Source organism: Chiloscyllium plagiosum, unplaced genomic scaffold (genome assembly GCF_037043375.1).
Source record: "Chiloscyllium plagiosum isolate Xiang-an unplaced genomic scaffold, Cpla_swu_hap1 HiC_scaffold_18, whole genome shotgun sequence".
NCBI lineage: Eukaryota > Metazoa > Chordata > Chondrichthyes > Orectolobiformes > Hemiscylliidae > Chiloscyllium > Chiloscyllium plagiosum.
In genome coordinates this window covers 115,520,138-115,528,417 of record NW_028270156.1, presented here as the reverse complement: position 1 = coordinate 115,528,417, position 8,280 = coordinate 115,520,138, and the positions used below count along the sequence as shown (strand labels likewise).

Sequence of the window (8,280 nt, the reverse complement as noted above, 5' to 3'; positions counted from 1 at the left end):
ACCAAGAATGTAGATGAGGGTAGAGCAGTTGAAGTGTTATACATGGAATTCAGTAAAGCCTCTGATACGTTTCCACATGGTAGGCTGTTGGAAAATAATGCAGAGGCATGGGATGGAGGGTAATGTGGCAAATTGGATTGAAACTGGCTTTCTGGTGATGGATGGAAAATATTCAAACTGGAGTCCAGTTACCAGTGGTGTCTCACAAGGATTTGTTTTAGGACAACTGCTGTTTATCATTTTTATAAATGACTTAGACTCAGGCATAGGTGGATGAATTAGTAAATTTGAAGATGACAATAACGTTGGTGGAGTAGTGGACAGTTTGCAAAAACGTTACAGGTTGCAGGGGGATTTGGTTAAACTGCAGAATTGGGGTGAGAGGTGGAAATTTGAGTTAAATGCACCTAAATGTGAGGCGATATACTTTGGGAAGAATAACAGTAAGGCAGAGTATTGGGTCAACGGAAAGATTGTTGCTGGTGTGTATGTGAAGAGGAATCTTTATGTCCATGAACATAGATCCTGAAAAGTTGCCACCCAGGTTGATAGTACTGTTAAGCTGGCATACGGTGTGTTAGGTTTCATTGGTAGAGGGATTGAGTTCCGGAGTCGCAAACACATGCTGCAAATGTAAAAAACGCCATTTCCGTGGCAGTTGACATATTTTGTACATTTCTGGTCGCCGTATGTCGGCAAGGATGTGAAAGCATGGAAAAGGTGCAGAGGAAGTTTACCAGGATGTTGTCTGGTCTGGGGGGAAGGTCTGATGAGGAAAGGCTGAGAGAAATGGGTTTGTTCTTTTCGGAAAGAAGAAGGCTCAGAGGAGATTTGGTGGAGACAGACAAGATGATCAGAGAATTAAATAGGGTAGACATGAAAGTCTTTTTAATAGGATGATGAAGTCAGCTTGTACGAGGGTACATAGCTACAAATTGAGGGGTGATAGCTCTAAGATAGATGTCAGAGGCCGGTTCTTTACTGAGAGAGCTGAAAGGGCGCGCAATGCCCTACCCTCCAGTGTGTTTAACTCAGCCACATTATGGAGATTTAAACAATTCTTGGATAAGCATATGGATGATCTTGGGATTGTGTAGGGGGATGAGCTGAGAATATTTCAGAGGTCGGTGCAACATTGAGTGCCTGTTCAGCGCTGTATTCCTTTATATTCCATGTTGTATGTCCTTCCCCACAGTAAACATTCAAACAAAGGACAGGATTCATATCTCCCCCATCTCGAGTGGCACCAAACAGAGACTGGCTTATTGATTTTTGAGGTGTCCCTCTACTCTTCGCAGACTCTTTTTTGTCCTTAATGTTATATAAAACCAGTTATGTCTGATTTCAGCAAAGCGACATGCTGCAATTGAGCGAGGTAGAATTCAAAACTGTGATAGTCCGAATCGAATTCAGACGCGTTATCCATTACAACACTGGGTCGACCGAGCGCCGACTTCCTCTCAGCTTTTACTATGTGCAATGGAGACATTCAGATCGGGAGAAATAAGATTGAGAAGTGAAGAACTAGCAAAGGTAATCAGCGTCACTGCATTAATTCAATAAGTCCCACTTTGTGAAGCAGTGCCTTTCCCTAAAAAAGGAAACACATTTGTCTTTAGGTGCCCCCTTCAGTGTTGTCTGCATCTCTGCTGAAAGTTTCCATTGTTGTATTCACAGTCACTACACGATTTCATGATCCACTTCAGTGAAATGTACTTTCATAATTTGAGTCAAGGGCTCTTCCCTTCAAGAGCCTGAACAAGTTCAGTGAGAAAACTCTGTTTATTTCTAGCCCCGGACCGAGAATAAGACGAGTTGAACGGCTCGCTTATTAGTGCCGCCGGCTCACTGGAGGCCAGCGCGTCAAAACGAGGCATTGTGACCATCAGCCTGTTCTGTGCCTTTCTGCAGTACATCTGCTGAACAACATCAGATTATCACAGCTCCGCTTTTTTCACATTGAAACACAAGGCGATAATATGAGCTGTTTCGAAACTTGGGGAAGGCAACTTTGCTGCTGAAGTTGGTTATGGAGTCAACGACAGACACAGGAATGTGTACAAGTCAGGTCACAAGGTTTACGGTCAGCATCACTGGAGGTCCCTGCTTAGGAGTCCGAGTTTTCATCACACAGACCTGGATATAATTCCCACGAAGATAATGAAGATATCTTTTCTCGTTTTCTGAATTATTCGAAGGAAAACTAATTCCTGCTTGCGTGCAAAGCACATACCCGGATCCTGCCAGAATCGGTCCAATGATTCTTTCCATCCGTCTATCAGGACAATGACAGCAGACTCACGGGAAACTACCACCGCAAATCCCCCTCCAATCATATCACCGTTCTGAGTTGGAAGTATCTGGCTGATTCTTCAGTGTCGCGGAGTGTAAATAATAGAACTCCCCCCATCGGTATCATGGCTGCATGTCCGTGCTGAGGAGTAGAAAGGTTCAGGAAAGTAACTCATCCCCTCCATCACTGTGGTAATTCGGGATATGAACTGAATCCTATCCCATTGAGTGACGACTATATTCCAGGAAAACGTTTCTAACAGTTGAAGGTTCCTATTAGACACCTGCAATCGTTTGGAAATAAGTTGAGAAGTGGAGCAGGACATTGAAATCTAGTGATCGGCAATGATGGCTGGGAGGCATGAGGCAGGAAGTGAGCTTGGAACTGGTGGTGCAAGACTCAGTGTCAGTGCTAATCGTTAAACTTTTACTGCCCAATGTTAACAATTACTTACACATTTCACCTCGTTAAATCTCCACAATGACCTTGTTCCGGTTGTTGAGGTCCCCTCTGTGTGTATTAACGTGTTTCATGGGCCCGGAGAGGATGAACACATCCTCTTTCTACTGTCAGTTTAAACAGGTGAAGGTATCAGTTTGAAATTAATGTAAGGGAAGATTATCTTTTTCTGTGCCTTTTCAGTGGAGAATGTTCAGCTGTAAACTCCCTGTATTTGTAAATTAGAGGACTGATTGCAATTCTCCGTGAGCAACATTGATCCGAAAACACATTTCCAAGTACTGTGAAGAAGTGCTTAACCAACTTCACATATGGATGAGTAAATTTCCGAAACGTGCGGCGCCGTGGCTTAGTTGGTTAAAGCGCCTGTCTAGTAAACAGACGATCCTGGGTTCAATTCCCAGCGGTGCCTGTTTGTTGCATTCGTATTTGGGCTTGGTGTTTCAACTCTTTACAACTGCCGTGTCAACCAAGTCGGCGCCTTTTTGGACATTCACCCTGTTATGAATTGGAGACCAGGTTAAGTTACAACAGTGACTTTTTTTTTAGTCCCGAACTATCAATAAAGACTGTGGTTTCTTTCCGTTATTCCACAAGCACTTCTGCTTCTTATCCTCTTTCTCCCCCTCCTTCATTCCCAGTTTGGTAGGAATAACGAGATTACATAGGAGGTGTTGCAGATTTGCCGGGGAAATTTGTGGTAATGACCGAGACACCACCAGCTGATCACTCTCATTCTCTGATGTCAAAGTTCATTCATTTAAACCAACAGTGTATACATCGTTGTGCTTCTTTAGTTGTAGTATACTTGCGTTTTTTTCTTATGGTGGATTCAGAATTCTACTTTGAATTCGAAACAGTCACAAATGTTTGAGGAAGAAACGTCGCCTGATCTGAGATCGAATTGACAGACACATTATCCAGAGAATGTGAGCCCCGATCTACACACTCCAGTCAATGAGCAACAATCTTCTCAGCAGCTGCACACTCAAACTGTCTCGAAATGTCAGACTTTTAATCGAGCAGAAATAGGTAATGAGCTGTATGCACAGACAGAGTGTTGGAGAATGTGAAAGAGAAAGAGGGTGAGGTGGATGCACAGAGACAAATAGAGACAAATGGAGACACATGCTGAGTTAGACACTGAAAGGAACAATTCTCCATTCGACATTGCTGCAAACTGACAGGAAGGAAACAAGAAAAGGCAATCATTTACGCACAGCTTTCTACCAGCTGAGAGCAACGGAGGCAGCATTACAGTCAATAAAGTCCTTTTGAATTTGTAAAGGTGACAGTTGTCAGCCACTGAGTGTTTTTTTATAAATATCCTGATTCTGCAGATAAGACTGATAATTTTCCCAGCATTATAGTATAGAAATGTATAACACTCGTGTTCTGTCGATCTGAAACTTTAACTCGGTTTCTCTCCACAGATGTTGTCGGGCCTGCTGAGTTTCTCCAACAATTCACGCTTTTTCCGTTCTGATTTACGTCATCAAAGAAAAATTAAACTCAGTATTCTGTTGATGGCTTCATTTTTAAAACTCCTTAAAAAAAACTGTTTTGCACTCTAAAAGTCAAATATACACTACACTAACTATACACCTGCAAACATGCAAAACCACATTCAAATTCAGGCCGTAGCAGACCCTAGACCGAACGTCTCTGTATCTTATTGGATTCTCGACAATGGATGGGAAATTACGTTTCCGCGACCTGCCAAATGCACAATTGTGAAATTGACTGACTGTAACAACAAGCTCCATCCATACAGCCTCTCCTTGGCAGAGTGGGAGCGGGAGAATAATATTGCGTCACAGATAAGTTTCCAACTACATATCCACCTTATCATTACGGCCACCTGATTACGTCTCAGGAACAGTACCTGACTGTATCGCACCTCAGCAGAAAGTGATGTCTTTAGAAGCTGGAAATCAAAGTCAATAAGTGCAGCACCTGGAAAGCACAGCCTGTCACGCAACATCTGAGGAGCGGGGAGTCGACGTTTCGAGCATTCCTGATGAACAGCTTATACGTGAAACAACGAATTTCCTGCTCCCCGGATGCTGCTTGACGAGCACCACACTTTTTGACTCTATCCCACCTCAGATCATCTGCGTCGGAAAATTAATGATGAACTTGTCACCACTCAATTTGATTCATATGTCACATGTTTGACAGCTTTCAACATCCGATTCCTCAAATGAAACAGGACATCCAGATTACTATATAAAACTAAACTGTGGATGCTGGAAATCTGAAACACAAGCAATATTTGCTGGAGAAACTCTGCATTCTCTCAGTTCAACTGAATAGTTGAACATCAAACTGGGATCAGGAAATGAGAAAGCCTCAATTTAAAAACTGCTACATTTCTCAAAAAATATATAATGTGCAGTGTTTCATTCAGGCTCTCACCGTCTCAAGTGCTGATAGGAATGGGGAAATAAATGTTGGCCCAGCTATTGCTGAACAAATGAAAAAAGAAGACTTTTTGCGTTACTCATCAGTTGCTACCCCAGCAGATCATGCCAATTTGATTCATAAAGCAGGACAGCCAGACCCCTCTGCATTTTACAGTCTTGCAACATTTCAGTTAAATTAAAGGATCATTATTGAATGTTCCTGACAAACATCTCATTCTCCACTTCATACTGCATGGGTCAATATTTTACTCACAAACTTCCTCATCTCGAAATCACTCAATTTTAATACCTTTAACGTTCGATTCACGGCTTAACTTTCAAACAGAAAAATGTTCTTTTTATAAATCGAAGATTTAGCTGAAATGATGCCTGCTGGAAATCCAAATTTCGCTCGATCACTCTTTGTCCCTTGTTTAGTTTGTCCGTGTGAAACACGTTAACCTTGAGCCTCCTCGTTTTGAACTCCGCCATCCTAGGTAAAAAGAAGACCGAGGCCAGTCGCCTATCCACCCCTCATCATGATTTCATAATTGTCTAGAAGGTTACCCACCAGCCTGGAACAGGCTGCCGGGAAAAGCCCCTGCTCAAACACGTTCTCCTTTCAAGCCGTCTCGACACTGCAACATCCTTATAAATCTTCTCTGCACACTTTCAAAATTTACAACATATTTCCTGTTGAAGGTGATCGGAATTGTCAGCAGTATTGTCAGTGTGGCCTCATTAATGTTCTGCACAGCCACAATATGAGATGTGAACTCCAATAATCGATGATCTGACTAATGAAGGCAAGCGTGCCAAATGCTTTCTACACGAACTTTTCTACACGTGACACCAATTTTCCTGCTGTTATAATCTTTGCTTTGACTTACAATGTCGTGGAGAAAGTGAGGTCTGCAGATGTTGGAGATCAGAGCTGAGAATGTGTTGCTGGAAAAGCGCAGCAGGTCAGGCAGCATCCAGGGAACAGGAGAATCGACGATTCGGGCATAAGCCCTGAAGAAGGGCTTATGCCCGAAACGTCGATTCTCCTGTTCCCTGGATTCGGGCATAAGCCCTGAAGAAGGGCTTATGCCCGAAACGTCGATTCTCCTGTTCCCTGGATGCTGCCTGACCTGCTGCGCTTTTCCAGCAACACATTTTCAGCTTACAATGTCGTGCTTGTCTTCTTCACTATGTTTTTCTGCTGCCTTCACGAATCTGTGGCCCACATGCATGATCACTCTGTTCCTTTGGGTTTCGCGGTTAATTGAGTGCTCGTATGACGTGTTACTTACAAAATGCATCGTCTGATGTTTTATTGTTATTTTCAGCTTCCACTATCTGCCCATTTGACTAATCCACCTACACAATTCTGGAACCTAGGACGTTCTTCCTCACTGTTATCCTCCTCACTTTTTCTTGTCATTTCCCCCACATTATTTCTACATTGTTTTTGTGCAATCACGACCATTAAGGGACACACCATTGATCCTTGTTGTAGACAGAGAAAATGAGGTCTGCAGATGCTGGAGATCAGAGATGGAAATGTGTTGCTGGAGAAGCGCAGCAGGTCAGGCAGCATCTAGGGACCAGGAGAATCGACGTTTCGGGCATTAGCCCTTCTTCAGGGCTAATGCCCGAAACGTCGATTCTCCTGTTCCCTAGATGCTGCCTGACCTGCTGCGCTTCTCCAGCAACACATTTCCATCCTTGTTGTAGACAACTGAATACCAGCTCCTAGTCACAGAAACAGCACCATCCTTTGTCTCCAGGCACCCAAATAAGTTTGCATCGATCTTCCCACATGACCCTGAATCCATTTTATTTTAATCTTTTTACCAGTCTCCCGTGTGGAATCTTGTCAAATGCTTTCTATAATCCTCATAAACATAATCAACTTCACTACCCTCGTTTACACATCTGATCACTTCCTAAAAAAAATACTCTGATCTGTAATGTATGACCTCCTCTGACAGAACCATGCTGACTCTCGCTGGTCAAACTTTGGAGAAGTTGCAATTAAATTTCTCCTTCAGAGGTTTCTCCAAAAGTTTCCCTACTAGTAATAATGGGCTCACGGCTCTGTAATTCGCTGCATTATCTCTACGAGACATATTGAAAACTGGAACCACGTTAGGAGTCCTGCAGTCCTCTAACTACTCCCATCTGGCCAAAATGCAATGTAAAACATTGGTCAGAACATGTGCAATTTCCTCTCTTGTCTCACAAAGCAAAGTGAGTCACAACTTCATCCCGAGCGAAGGATTTGCCCACGTTTCGCTTTGCAAAACCTCTAATACCGTCTCAGTTGCGATGTGAAACAGCTCAAGCAACTCTCAGTTCTTCGTCCAGCATTCTGTAGCTATATATTACCACTCAAGGACTGTTCCCCAGGTGAATATGCGACGTTATTAACTCAAATATCTATTTACTGACACACAGCACTATTACACTGGAGGGATGTCATTCAGGTATTATAAGTGGAAAATGCTGTTTCAGCCTTTGCGCCGACATATCATTTAGCTTTGATAACCATTGGCACATTGTCACAGTGAGACAGGATTTAAGTGTTCTCCCTCTGAAAAGAAAACAGTCACTTAATTCTACCTCCTGCGGAAATAACAGTATGACTAGGGTAGGAATAGGTCCAGTCAAGGATAGTAGTGGGAAGTTGCGTGTGGAGGCTGAAGAGATTGGGGAAACACTGAATGGATACTTTTCGTCAGTATTCACTCAGGAATAGGACATTGTTGCCGATGAGAATATTGAGTCACAATTAATTAGAATGGACGGCTTTGAGGTATGTAGGGAAGTGGTGCTGGAAATTCTGGAAAGGGTGAAAATAGATAAGTCCCCTGGGCCTGATGACATTCATCCTAGGATTCGCTGGGAAGCAAGGGAGGAGATTGCAGAGTCATTGGCCTTGATGTTTATGCACTCGTTGTCTACAGGAATAGTGCCAGAAGACTGGAGGCTAGCAAATGTGGTTCCCTTGTTCAAGAAGGGGAGTGGGGATAACCCTAGTAACTGTAGGCTGGTGAGTCTCACTTCTGTTGTGGGCAAAGTCTTAGAGAGAATTGTAAGGGATAGGACTTATGAACATCTGGATAAGAATACTGTGAT

At 43.1% G+C, this 8,280-nt stretch overlaps 1 non-coding gene across 1 annotated transcript; it reads left to right on the top strand.

Moving 5' to 3' along the window:
- The first annotated feature begins 3,090 nt into the window (after nt 1-3,090).
- Nucleotides 3,091-3,164, top strand: trnat-agu (transfer RNA threonine (anticodon AGU)). The gene has a single exon. It is a non-coding gene; the product is annotated as a tRNA-Thr (tRNA).
- Nucleotides 3,165-8,280: the final 5,116 nt, after the last annotated feature.